The sequence below is a fragment of the Grammomys surdaster genome, unplaced genomic scaffold (genome assembly GCF_004785775.1).
Source record: "Grammomys surdaster isolate TR1022 unplaced genomic scaffold, NIH_TR_1.0 122522, whole genome shotgun sequence".
NCBI lineage: Eukaryota > Metazoa > Chordata > Mammalia > Rodentia > Muridae > Grammomys > Grammomys surdaster.
The window spans coordinates 33,729-43,607 of record NW_021617998.1 but is presented as its reverse complement, the minus strand read 5'-3'; the positions used below and the strand labels follow the sequence as shown (position 1 = coordinate 43,607).

The 9,879-nt window shown below is 39.3% G+C and overlaps 1 pseudogene; it reads right to left on the bottom strand.

Moving 5' to 3' along the window:
• Positions 1–1,246: 1,246 nt before the first annotated feature.
• The window catches only part of LOC114636151, an 18,306-nt pseudogene continuing 9,673 nt past the window's right edge, over positions 1,247–9,879 (bottom strand).

Genomic DNA, 9,879 nt, shown 5'->3' with positions numbered 1-9,879 from the left:
ATGGTACAAGTGTTTCTGCTTTAAACCAAACACAATCCTTACTGAAATGTCACATGTAACATTATTTCACTGTTTTCAGCTTTGTTGTACTTGACTTTTGCTGTGAAAGTTCAAATGTGTTGCAATGCGCACATCTTTTCAGTAGGTTTGTCCATGAAGTTTTATAGTGCTCTCTGGTGGACTATAGCAAGTTACTTGGACATTCCATATGAAACAATGAAATATAGATGCGCTGATGGTACAAGTGTTTCTGCTTTAAACCAAACACACTTCCTAACTGAAATGTCACATGTAAAGTCATTTCTGTGTTTTCAGCTGTGTTGTACTTTCCTTTAGCTCTGGAAGGAAGACTGTGTTGAAATGCAGGCATGTTTACAGTGGGTTTGTTCAATACGTTGTATAGTGCTTTTCTGCTGATATCTAGCAATTAACTTGGACATTCCATATGAATATATTACATACAGAAGATTCTTCACACAGGAATCTGATATTAGCCTAGAACAAATAAGTAATTTCAGGAAGAAGTCTAAATTCTAAACTAGAACATTGGGTTAGGACATTGAAGTATGCTTAGATATTTTGATCATTCTGATAATCTCTTAGAAATAGAAATCACAGGAGTGATGGTGTTATTCTGTTTATTATCCTGTGTGTTCTTTGAATCTCTGGGTTTATTGTCTTGCGTGCTCCACTGCACATACAATGTAGCAGAATAAATATCCTGTTACAGTAGGTAAGTGAGATTCAAACACATTTTTTGAGGTTGGAATTGTAAGATGGTCTGTAGTTTCTTATTTTCTTTAAAGTATAAATAAAAGAGATAGGCAAAAGATTCAAGACAAAAGAATCAACATTCATAAAAGTCACAAAGAGAAGACACTGAGGTTGAAAATGCTAAACACTTACTGTTTGACTACGTTCAATTGCAGATCAGTTGTAGAAACAGAACCAAATCTTTACAGTGTTAAGAATAGCAAGGATTGAAGGGTTACTGGGGTACAAATCGTCTCTACAGACTTTGTTTTTGTTGATGAATAATGTACTAGGGAAGATATTACATATTAAACAGTAAGTCAAATTTTCAGAATTTGTACTATAACATTACTAGGAACTTAGTCACTCTGTCAGTTAAAATATTTGATTCTTCCAAATAGAATTATTACCTGGAGACATATATTGGAAACACAGATTATTTGGCCTACATATAAGCACTTGAGGCAACAATCAACATATTTGCTACTATAGATCACTGAATATGACCTTTGCGAAGCAAACATCCCATATCATTTCTTGTTCCTATTTCCTCTTTTATAATTTGCTCATAATTTGCTTGTGGGTCAGTTTTCATGTTCTGAAACACAGCTTGTCTCACAACAGCATCCACATCTTCTTCACTCATTTTTTTTCTCCAGAAAACTGCAGATTTTCATCACTGAGTTTCTGAGGTCCTGAAACAGTCATCCCCTGATAAATTACTGATCTTATGGTGGTATGAATTACTGTCAAACTTGTAACATGAATGGGTAGTATTTACTTTTGAAGTGGAAAGATTATTCAACATTTGAATCCCTCAAAGAAAGAGGGTGAAGTAAAAGACTGTAATCATTATTTATTGCTTTTGGTACATGAAAGTCCTTTGAAAAACACAAGGTCTTTGAGACTCTGTAGCCTAAGCCAGCATGGAACTTAGTACTAAAGGTGCTCTCAAAATTAGAATGGTCTCCCTTTCTAGTGTTCCATGTGTTGATATTGCAAACAGGAGTAATTACACTTCTTTCAACATCTTTCTGTAAAATAATGACATCAATATACTAATGGAAGAAGGAAAATACCTCAAAGCAAAATAATGTGTATTAAATACTCATAGCTAAAAATCACACTTGTTTGAGAAGAATGTGGTCATTTTCACTTGAGGTCTAGAATAAGCGAGATTTCACCATTTCTATTTAGCATATTACTGGGCAGTAATAATTAGAGCATTTAGCTAAGGAATAGGAATATAGCATCTGAATTAGAGACAGAGAAGTACAACGTTATCCTTAAAGCAGACATCATTATCTCATATAGACAAAACTAACAAAATCACACACACAGAATTCTACTAGAACAGCAAGTTTACAAAGTTGTAAGATAGTTAGTAAAAATCATCACATATCTATTAGTTTAAATCCTAAATAATAGCAACAAATTATCTGAAAACAAAATAAAAAACACATGACCTTTGAAATGGTAGGAATAAAAAATAATAAAATAAAACAAAAAATAAAAACTAATCAAAAACCTACCATTTGAATTTAAGAATGAACTTAAGACATTGTTTGGTAGATCTATTTAAACTCAGAAAACTTTTAATGAAAGAAAAAGAAAACAGAAATACACAGAACTCTATTCTACACACATAAAGTGGACAGTTATTTTAAACATTCTATACAAACTGAACTACAAATTCAATGCAGTCCTTATGAAAGTTTCAAGCACCAGTCATAAATCTGATAGAGTGCTAATTCCGAATACATACAAAGAACTCAGGAAGTTAGACCTATAGAACCAAATAACCCTATCAAAAATGATATACAGAGCTAAGCAAAGAATTTTGAACTAGAAATGTTGGATGGCTGAGAAGCACCTAAAGAAGTATTCAACATCCTTAGTCATCAGGGAAATGCAAATTAAAACAATCCTAAGATTCCATTTCTCACCAGTCAGAATGGTTAAGATTAAAAACTCAGGTGACAGCAGATGCTGGCAAGGATGTGCAGAAAGGGGAACACTCCTCCATTGTTTGTGGGATTTCACGTTGGTACAACCACTCTGGAAATCAGTTTGGTAGTTCCTCAAAAAATTGAACAGTAATGAGAACCCAGCTATACCACTCCCTGGAGTGTACCCAAAAGATTCTCCAATAGATAACAAGGAAACATGCTCCACTGTGTAGATAACAGCCTAATTTATAGTAGCCAGAAGTTGGGAAGAACCCAGATGTCCTTCAACAGAGGAATGGATACAGAAAATGTGATATATTTACAGAATGGAGTACTACACAGCTTTTAAAAGCAATGATTCCATGAGATATTTAGGCAAATGTATGGAACTAGAAAATATCATCCTGAGTGAGGTAACCCAATCACAAAGGAAAACACATAGTATATACTCACTGATAAGTGGATATTAGCTCAAAAGCTAAGATCACACAAGATACAATTCACAGACCACATGAAGTTAAAGAAGAAAGAGCAAAGTAAGGGTTCTTTGGTCCTTCTTAGAAGGGGAAATAAAATACTCTTGGGAGACAATATGTGGAGAAGGGACTGATGGAAAAGCCATCTAGAGATTGCCCCACCTGGAGATACATCCCATATACAGTCACCAAATGCAGACAATATTGTGGATACCAAGAAGTACATGCTTTCAGGAGCCTGATACAGCTACCTTCAGAGTGGCTCTGCCAGAGCCTGACTAATAAAGAGAAAGATGCTCTTAGCCTACCTTTGGACTGAGCACTAAGTTCCCAATGGAGGAGTTAGATAAAGGGCTGAAAGAGCTGAAGGTGTTCATAACCCCATGGAAGAACAGCAAAATCAACCAACCAGACTACCGTGCAATGCTGAGCTCTCAGGGACTAAACCAAATAGTATGATTGGAGGGACCTATGGCTCCAGTTGCATATGTTGCAAAGGATAACCTTGTTAGGCATCAGCAGGAGGAGAGGCCCTTGGTCCTGTGAAGGCTCGATGCCCCAGTGTAGATGAATGTGAGGGAAGGGATGCAGAAGTGAGTGGGTGGTTTTGGTTAACACCCTCATAGAAGCAGTGGAAGGGGATGTGATATGAGGTTCCTGTGAAGAAACTGGGAAAGGGGATAACATTTGAAATGTAAATAAAGAAAATAGCCAATAAAAAACAAAAAAAGTTTCAAGTGTTTTTCATTTTATATGAAAATAAAGAAAGAAAAGAAAATCTTTCAAAAATATAAGTGAAATCTCAAAGATTCTGAATAGCTAGCCTTGAAGTAAAGGATTAAATTTGGAGGAGTCATACTTTCAGATTTTAAAATTGCTTCATTACATTGATTGTTCTCTCCTTCTACTCTGTGTGTCTTTAAGATTGAATTTAAGTCATCAGGATTAGCAGCAATCCCAATGAACCATTTTCTCTACACAGAAATATCACTTCATTTTCATGGTAATCATAACAGTGTAGTAATGACTTGTATATAGAAATGTGAACTGATAGAACATAAGACAATTGACAGGAATCATCTCTCACTTAAAATGGCAACTGATTTTTTATATGACTGCTAAGAACTTTAAATGGAAATGTTTACTTTTTAAATCAATATTCTTTAGGATATCAGATGTCCACATTAAAATAATAAAGCTGAATTCTCACAATGTATATTTCCTATTTACAATTCAGTTGTGTTTTAATTTTAGTTTAGACAAAAAATATTACTTCAATATCCATACTTAATTCTCCAATACTTGTACAGTAACTGGAGAGATCTTTTGTCAACAACCTTTGGCTAAATTTATTTAACTAAAAACTTATATTTTAAATTATAATTATATTTATTTCAATGTTATCCTTTTTCCAGGTTTTCCTTCTGGAAACACCCCCAAGGCTTCTATGAGGGTGCCCCCTCACACACCCATTCACTCCCAACTCCCTGTTATGGCACTCCCCTGCACTGGGTCATAAAGCCTTCTCAGGACCAAGGTCATCCCTTCCCAACAGCTGAAAATTGGTCAAACATAAAAGTAAGAGCTTAAACTATATTGTTCTTAGAAAAAGACTTAGGGAAATAATTACAGCACAGAATTTCATAGTGTTGTCTTGTATATGTTTCTACAGGTGCAGGGAGTTAAAGATAATTTGTTAAATTCATTATACTAACCTTTAGAACTGTGCATAAGGAGACATATCCAAGCAAGTAAAAAATTTATGTATACAATGGGAACAATAAGAATCACTTATCTTGTACAGGATTATCCCCAGAAATCAATAATAATAAAACAACCCAGTTGATGTTTTAAAGAAATCATCTCAAATGGACTTTGGAAACATCCATTGAGCACAGGAGAAAATGTTCTATATTACTAGTCATTTGGGAAATGGAAACTGACAAGAAAAGGATACCATTTGTAACCTATTACAATGGATATCACTTAAAAAATGATTGAAAAGAATGCAGTGAGTCTTTATCTATACTGCTGACTGGAATGTAAAATGGTAAGGGTGGATGTGTGAATTATCTTTCTAAATATAAATATAAATGCCAATTTAGAGAAGCTTGAAATCCCTTCTAAAATTAATGAAAATGGAACTTCAGAAGACTGTATGCTCAAGATTCAAGAAACAGAGATGGGTTTTCAGATGGGTACCACAGGATTTTGAGCCCTGCTAAACTGGCTTATGTTAGACTCCATCCATGTAAGTGATCATTTGTGGAAGGAGTTTAGTGTTGTGCATGAATATAATAATTGGATTCTAACACTAACTGATTTACACAAATGCACACGTCTTACAAATATGGAAGATAAAATATCTCAATACCAGAAAGTGTATGAAAACAAGAACAAAGCAGCTAAAGGAAAGAGATGGAGCTTGGGTTGTCAGGTATGCTCTGCAAGCCTGTTTACACATTGAGCCATGTCACCAGCCCTGTCACTCATGATTTTTACTTGGAGTATTTGCTTCCTGACTCTTTGTCTTCTTGGTTAGCTCATGGACTTGTTGGGAAAATTTAAAAAGGCCGCCACAGTGGGGCAACCCCGCCATTGTGGCGGGTCCCACATTAGGGAGGAAGATCTTATGGTTCCAGCAGCCTGAGGGCCTTGGCGGCGGCAGGCCCCAGTAACACGAGGAAGTCCTTGGTTCCAAAAAGGTTTATTCTCATGGTGGATAATAGATGGATCTAGGCGTACCCCCCCAAAACTCAGGGCAGTCCCAAGTTATATAGGGAGGGAGAAAGGGGGAGGATTGGGGGAGGATCTGAGGGAGGAATGTTTAATTTGCTCTGCCCTCTGGCCTTAATTAGTATGTAAATCTCTAGGGCCTGAGGCCTATAGCCTGGCCTATGTGACTCTATGGAAATGTGACTGTTTTCAGGATCCTAGATGATGGGAGGGAACCAACTCCTGCTGGTTCTCACGCAGAATTCCATGGAGAATCTCGGGGTTCTAAGTACCTGCTCAACCATGACCCAGGATGTCCCGCGCAACCTCCCGCCAGCAGGAAAGACGCGGCACACTCATGATCCTTCTGCAGTATAAGCTTTAATGCATCTTGAGAGGGAGAGCATAAGCTTCACAAACGAGGAGGGACCCCAAGGGCCTAAAACCCTTCCCTTATATAGAGAGCTAAGCTTGCCTGGGACGTGGCAGTCTCTGATGGGCTCCTGTTGCCTCAGGCCACATGACGTGTTCCAACTGTCAGATTAATCAAGGCGGGAAAACCTTCCAGTGCATGCGCACAGACTTGTTAATGGCAATGATGTGATAAGGATAGCTTCCCACATCTGCCCCCTTTTTATTTAAAAGTGACCCTAAGAAGAGGCCATAGAAAAGTGAAAGAGTTCAGGCCAGGCAGACACAAACCAATCAAAAGGAGAGAGGTCTAGATTTTCTCCTCCTCAATAAGTGAGGCAGGCCCGTGTCTCTACACTCACTTCGGGGTGCAATGGGAACTCGAGCCCTCCTGAGCTTAACGAGTGTGAGAACAACCATATCACAGTCCTCAAGGTGCAATGGGAACCTGAGCCCTTCTTGAGTCTGGATTTGGTTCCTGGGACAGATAGAGAGAAAGAATTAGGGAAGCCAAAATGCCCAACTCTTGTGCAATGGAGAAAAACTCCCAGAGGTGCCAGGGCCATTTGGCAGGGGGAGGAGATGGTATTACAGATTATGGCCTTGTCTTAACAGGTCTTTGGGGCGGTTGTTAATCATGGCTATCCAGTCCCTTAGTCCAGTGCTACAAGTGCCTGGGCAATCACCACCTTATCCTGTTGTCACTGTGACCTGAGCTTGCAAAGGAGCCGCAACACGAGCGCCAGCCCACAGCAGAGCAAGGCTCCGAAAAGACCCACCCCCACCCATTCTTTAAAATAAGAAAATATTGAAGAGATCCAGGTAGACAGTCCTTCGGTCAGGGACAAATCAAGTCTGGTAGAATTCACTTCTATAATCACAAAGCGTAACTTCCGAAGCGTCTCTTCAAACTCTACAGTCCAATTCTGTAATAAAAACTGAGATAAAGTTTTAGAAAAATTTGCTGCTCTAGTATAATTTTCATATTGAATAGAGGTAACACAAAGTCCCGCCATTTTGTTCGCAGCCCAATTGGGCTAATTGCCACAACATGTCAATCTGTTCCTGAACGAGGTCAATGCATTGATTCACTAGCATTAATCTTCCCAGGATTTGTGAGTTGGCAGAGACCTGTTCATCTAGTGCTGACGTGACCGAGGCAGACAGATGATTAATAGTGTCTACTGTCTGTACTGAAGAGGAAAGGGCCAAAGCAGAGGTGGTAACCGCGCCAGCCACAGCTGTTGTGGCAATGATGGCAACTATAATGGCAGAGATACCAAAATCTCTCTTCACTCTAAAACTGCTTAAACTATTAGGCGCCTCAACCGGCATGGATACAAATCTAGGTAGCCAAATTACCAAAGCAAAAGGAAAGGCAGTAGCATTCCAACAAAGTCTATAAAAACAAATTTTAGGAATACATCGTAGGGTATCTTTCCAAATAGTACTATCATTACTAACAAGCCAGATAAAAGGGGGCCAAACACATACTGGTGTGGGTTTAAAGGCCAACTCCCTAAAAGGAGAATAAGAAATGACTGAGGTCGTCCAGGAAACACTTCTTGACCCTGCCCGTCCTTTCCAATCGTATTTTAACTGTCCTTTGGCAGCCTTGCCTCCACTAATCATAACCATGGAAGATAAATCTGTGCAGCTTCTGTTAATGCCACAAAGAAGCCATTGATCAAAGGGATTAGCAACCATGCTGTGGACTGGTTATAAATTTGGATATACTGACTGATTTTATTAGGGGAGGGAATGATCATAAAACATAGGCTCCCCTTCAAAACATAACTATTGTTAGTTTCCACAGCGTCTTATTGGTCGCAAAAAAGCATGGAAACACCTGAGCATTATGCATCACTGGCATAGAAATAGGGAATGTATTCATTATGGCCCATCTCTGAACCCCCAAAATACTAGGAACCCAGAGATGGAGGATCCACAGCATCACTGGGCTGTTGGTCGCTGGCAGCATCTTGGTCCGGTTCTCCGACCTTCCTTGTTAATCTCTCTGGGATCCAAAATGGGCTTTCTTCATTCTGTGGGAAAACACAAACAGCTCCCCTGGATCTTATCAAAATAGGATCCGGTCCTTTCCATTTATTAGCCAGAACATCTTTCCATTTCACTAGATCCTTTGGTCGATCAGGTTCTGCGAAGTGGCGGTCAGCCGCTGTGCGACCCTGATCATCTAAATTTAAAAAATTGAGAGTAAAGAGTGCCATAGATATGGCTACTCTGGGAACTGGGGGAAGGATGTCTTTCATTCCCTCTTTCTGTTTTAATAGATAAGTCTTCAAAGTACGATGTGCACGTTCGACAATGCCTTGTCCTTGTGGATTATAAGGTAGACCTGTCAGATGAGTAACCCCCATCTGCCTGCAAAACTGGGAAAACTTTTTGGACACATAAGCTGGTCCATTATCCGTTTTTAGAATCTTAGGTTGGCCCCAAGCACTCCATGCCTCAAGACAGTGTTGAATTACGTGGGAAGCTTTTTCCCCCGTCAATGGTGTAGCTGACAGAACTCCAGAACAGGTATCAATGGAGACATGTAGATATTGTGACTTCCCAAAAGAAGGTATGTGAGTCACATACATTTGCCAAATTTGTAACGGCTATATGCCCCTGGGATTAATTCCCACATGAGGGATTGATAAGAATTCACAGCAATTCTGGCATTGCACAACAATATCTCTTGCCTCTTTTCTGGTGATAGAAAAACGGCGTCGTAGAGTCTCTGCCGTTACATGAAAAGTATTATGAAAATTCTTTGCCAGATCTAAGGGGGACAATAGGACCATAGCCATCACCCTTGTGGCCCTGTCTGCCAGCTCGTTGCCTCTGCTCATAGGTCCGGGGAGTCCAGAATGAGCCCGAATATGTGTAATAAACACTGGGGCTCTCCTTTGTAACAAAGCTTGTTGAATTTTCAAAAAGATGTCATGTACAGGGCTAGAAGATTTAATAACCCCCGCTACTTCGAGGAGATTCACTGCATTCACCACATAAGCAGAGTCAGAAACAATGTTAAGGGGACCTGGAAAAATCTCAAGAACCTCTAATACGACCATGCATTCAACCACTTGAGGAGATGTCATAGCATAATGTTTGGATACCACCTTGTCATCCACCACATATGCCCCTATGCCAGTGGCAGATCTGTCAGTATAGACGACAAGCCCTCCTTTGATGGGGCCTGTAGAAGTAACTCTAGGAAATACAAGGGACTGTCTCGATGCAAATTGTAATATGGGATGTTTAGGATAATGATTATCAATTTTTCCTAGAAAGGTAGACACTAATATTGCCCAATCATCAGAAGAAGCGGCTAAAATTTGTATTTGGGCAGCTGTATAAGGCACAAAAAGGGTGGCTGGCTCAATTCCAAAATGAGTAATGGCTGCCTTAACACCCCTACATGCAAGTTGTGCAACCGCCCCTGGATACCAATCAATTCTTTTGTTTGGGGATATATTAGGATGAATCCATAATAGGGGTCCCTGTTGCCACAAAACAGCCGTCGGTAGACTCGCTGTTTTTAAAATACATAGAGCAAAAGGTAAAGA